We start from the raw sequence: 4,745 nt of genomic DNA on the forward strand, positions 1-4,745 counted from the left end.
AAAATGGTTCAGATGGCTCTGAGTACTATGGGACTTATCGTCTATGGTCATCAGTCCCCTAGAACTTTGAACTACTTTAACCTAACTAACCTAAGGACATCACACAGCACCCAGTCCTCTCCTCCCCCAATTACTTGTTCGTAATTGTAATCCCCAAGTACTTAGCTGAATCGACAATATTTAAATTTCTATCATTTATCGTCTAACCGGACTTTAATGGATTTTTTAAGTACTCGTGTGGACGACCTCGTACTTTTTATCGGTCAGGGTCAATTGCCAGTTTTCGCACTACGCGTAGTGACCTTCTGAAGAGTTTACTAGACGGTAAACAGCATGATCTGGAAACAGTTTAAGTAGGGGGCTCAGATTGTCTCCTAAACTGTATGTATAAATGAAGAACGGCAAAGTGCTTATAAAATTTCCTTGAGGAACCTCAGGTATCACTTATGTTGCGCTCGATGACTTCCTGTCAATTTCTGTGAAGTGTGACCTTCCTGAAAGGAAATTGGAGATCCAGTCCTACAACTGAGACGATACAAATGAGACACTTTATTTTACAGGTCCGTCTTGATCACATAAATTTTTACATTTCACTATGACCGGTTTCGGACACTACCATTTTCAGATCATAAAATATTCTGATGTAGTATCAACGTCAAACTAAACATGTAGGTACATAGTAAGTGCTCACTTACTATGAGCCTACATGTTATTTTTTAGTAAGTACTCACTTACTATGTACCTACATGTTTAGTTTGACGTTGATACTACATCAGAATATTTTATGATCTGAAGATGGCAGAGGCCGAAACCGCTCCTAGTGAAATGGAAAAAAAAGTGGTCAACACTGACCTGTAAAATAAATTGCCAAAAATATCATCACGGACTCATTTACATACTTCATGTCTTTAATTGACAAACGAGACAATTTGATTTGAAGACGGTTGTGAAAACAGTGTTAAAAGGTTTCTGGAAATCTAGAAATTTACTCTCAAGTTCAGATTCCTTGTGACTAGCAATTATTTCTTCGTTGTGTATCACAAGAACGATCCTTTCGAATCCGTGATGGTAACAGATCATTTTCTTCAAGGTATTTCCTTATGTTCAAACACAGTAAAACTCCCAAAATCCTACAGCAAATCGATGTTACGGATATGGATCTTTAAATGCTTTCTTGTGGTTTATTGCGACTTATGTAACTTCCCAGTTGTAAGTAGCCTGTTTGTATGTTGGCAGCGCTACGGACTGTGTTAATATCGCTGACAGCGCTCTGCGCCCTCTGCAAGAGATTCTATGGTTGGACAAACTAGCAGTTAAAGTGTGGATAGAGAAGTGTATGGACATATGTTTTCTTAGTGGAGTCTGTGTTGGTGGAACATGCATTGTAAAGTGAAAAGAAAGAAAATGAGGATGGATGTTGTTGGTAATGTTTGGGTAGTGGAATTATTAACAACATTATAATTTTTAGAACTAGTTGACACATGAATGAGGTAAAATTTTCTAAATACATTGTTTGCTCTTCAACAAAATCCTTCTTCTTCTAACCATATGCTTCCTAGTAGTTAGAGTTTATGGTAGTTAGAATCTTTTTATTTAGTTGCCTGTAGTTGCTGCTTACTCTAATTGCTGTAGTTCGTCTTATGAAGATTTTCTGGGAGGTAAGTGACTTATAAAAAAAATGGGGTTCGTGATTTAAATGAGTTTAGACAATTAACAGAGTTGGAGGTATTTTCATATTTCTTTAATTTCATATTTTTTGGACTTTTGTTATTGCTACGATGTCTTGCAATTCAGGGCCATTCTTTTGTGTTAATTATTGGAAATGTTGTCACTCTATAGCACTATAGATTGCGCTGGGCTTGTATATTGTGGGTAATAAATGAATAGGTTAAGTTTGAGTTGTCTTTGTCAGGGAAAATTCTGTAGGTCAGTGTTTAAATGATAAAAATAATTAAAGACAGTTCATCAGTGTTTACATGCGGATCTTTTGTCGAACGGGTGGTCATAAGCTACTGCAAAAAATGGAGCTATTTTATGAGCATACTTCGCAAGAAATCCAGTTGCTATACAACGTGGACCATAAATGTTATAGGCTTCTGTTCCCGTGAAGGAAATAAGTGTGGAGAACCCAGCAAAAGTACTAGTGTTTTAATAAGGTATATTCAGTATTTAACTTGGCTCTCGAAGCATCTCTGAAGTACTGAATCATAATTAATCGTGGCCATGATGGCTAAGTTTTGAACTGTGAATATGCGGAATAAGTATTTGTATTATTCTGACACCAGTCACATTTATTTATTTTGTGTTTTATTTGAGATACTACACTGCGTTTCAAGTAAGCTTAGCTCACTATAAGGCTTTTATGCATATAGAAAAATGTTATTTAAAGATGAATGGTCTTAATCTAAATAAACATAGAACTGTTTTGTTCGCTGTTCTGCTGCTGGAGTGGCTACTGGGTTATTTGGGAGAGGGGGGGGGGGATGGAGGGAAGCAATGGGTAGTCAGAAATCAATGTCCAGCGATTACTTCCGCTGCCACTGTGTGCGGGACAGAGAGTTTTCGATCAGTTTTTACGGTGCAATAATCGTGTGATACACTTTTTAGATATCGGTTGTTCAGTTGCTCACTTACGATTTTGGTGTCCGAAAGCTTTATTGGCATCGTTGTTACGCTAGCGGAACTGTTGTGTAGTATTTTATGCTGTTGCACTGTTTGGTCTGACACTGATTTGGATGTAATTCACTGTGTAAATGGTTATACACAGATGTAAACAGTACAAATTTAATACAATTTGGCTACCTTGCAGCATAGACTGCCGCCTCTTTACAGCGACATTTGCTATATTGGCAGTCTTCGAGGCGTTTGTTTGACACTGGTACATCTTAAATCTATTGCATTGGAACTGGTTTAAGGCCGGTGAAGAAGTCTGAGTTTTTTTAAATTCAGCTACCTCATTAAGAATATCACCGCCATTTTTAGTATTATCAATGACTGTTTCCATTTCTTCCGTGGTACCCTTCCTATAATTTTTCCGATTCTGTGCAAAGTTTCAATGTTGTCTTCGATTTTTAGGGCCTGAGTGTTTAATGTATGTTGCTACTTTATGAATGAAAACACACACATAGCGGTTTAATTGTCTACAATAAGCCAACGGCCTTGCCACAGTGGTAACACCGGTTCCCGTCGGATCACCGAATTTAAGCGCTGTCGGACTGGGCTAGCACTTGGATGGGTGACCTTCCGGTCTGTCCAGCGCTGTTGGCAAGCGGGATGCACTCAGCTCCTGTGAGGCAAACTGAGGAGCTACTTGATTGAGAAGTAGCGCCTCCAGCCGCGGAAACTGACAACGGCCGGGAGAGCGGTGTGCTGACCACGTGCCCCTCCATATCCGCATCCAGTGATGCCTGTGGGCTGAGGATGACCCGGCGGCCGGTCGGTACCGTTGGTCTTTCATGGCCTGTTCGGACGGAGTTTAGTTAGTCTACAATGTTTATTATTTAATACACAAAGCGGTTTTCTGCTGTAACGCCGTTCTTCTAACCACTTGCTGTGTGTTCCTTGTGTGATGCAGGCAGGCTGTGTGGTTGATGCAGCATACTGTAAGCAGAAGAATGGTCCGGTATTCATATCGGAACAAACTTAGAAGATGTTTATGTGCGGGCAAGCAGACGGAAGCGGTCGAGAGGCAGCACAGCTATGTCAAAACAAGTACCGTTACAGTCACCAACCACATCACACAACACTTCAAGCCTTTTTTGGACGTTTTTGAGATCATAGGTTCTTTCAAACAGACAAAGGAGCAGGGTGCCAGCAGACTGTGCGTACACCAGATTTGGAGGATCGGGTTCTACAAGATATTGAGACTACCTTAGTACGAGCTCCAGGCAAGTCGCCCGCCAACGTGATGGAAGCCAATGTTCTGTTATGTGTATCCTGCATGACAACCGCTACCATCCCTGTCACCTACGATGAGTGCAAGAATTACCAGCAGCAAGTTTTCTCTATGGGAAGTTTTGTGTTAGCAGAAGAGCCAACACCGTGTTACGAGCGGAGGCCGAAATGCACTCAGGCTAGCGTGAGGAGGGAAGAACTATACTGACGTGAGGTCTAGAAGATGACAAGGAATGAGAATTCAGAAAGCGGACGTAATTAGTTTCATACTTAACTTTAATCCATTAATGATGAACGTCGCTCTTGACGGTACATGATTCACAATATTATCTGTTCAGAATACATTCTTGAAGTAATTATACTTACTGAAGATGGCGCCTGGCTAGGTCGTAGCAAATGACGTAGCTGAAGACTATGCTAAACTGTCGTCTCTGCAAATGAGAGCGTATGTAGACAGTGAACCATCGCTAGCAAAGTCGGCTGTACAACTGGGGCGAGTGTTAGGAAGTCTCTCTAGACTAGACCTGCGGTGTGGCGGCGCTCGGTCTGCAATCACTGATAGTGGCGACACGCGGGTCCGACGTATACTACCGGACCGCGGCCGATTTAAAGGCTACCACCTAGCAAGTGTGGTGTCTGGCGGTGACACAACAGGAAGGATTTTGTCGGTGGTTTTTGCAGCAGACAATCGAAGTTATGGGCTTTCTCTCATCAGTCCTCTTTACCGACGAAGCAGTGTTTACTAGAACTGGCATCATCAGTCGGCGTAATCGTCATCTGTGGGCTACAGACTGTCCTCGGAGAATGACTGAGGCGCCTCATCAGCATCAGTTCATCGTCAATGTGAGGGC

The 4,745-nt window shown here is 41.5% G+C and overlaps 1 pseudogene; it reads left to right on the top strand.

Moving 5' to 3' along the window:
- The first annotated feature begins 3,149 nt into the window (after nt 1–3,149).
- Nucleotides 3,150–3,267, top strand: LOC126337141 (5S ribosomal RNA; annotated as a pseudogene).
- The last annotated feature ends 1,478 nt before the right edge of the window (nt 3,268–4,745 follow it).

This window comes from Schistocerca gregaria, chromosome 2 (assembly GCF_023897955.1).
Source record: "Schistocerca gregaria isolate iqSchGreg1 chromosome 2, iqSchGreg1.2, whole genome shotgun sequence".
Taxonomy (NCBI): Eukaryota; Metazoa; Arthropoda; class Insecta; order Orthoptera; family Acrididae; genus Schistocerca; species Schistocerca gregaria.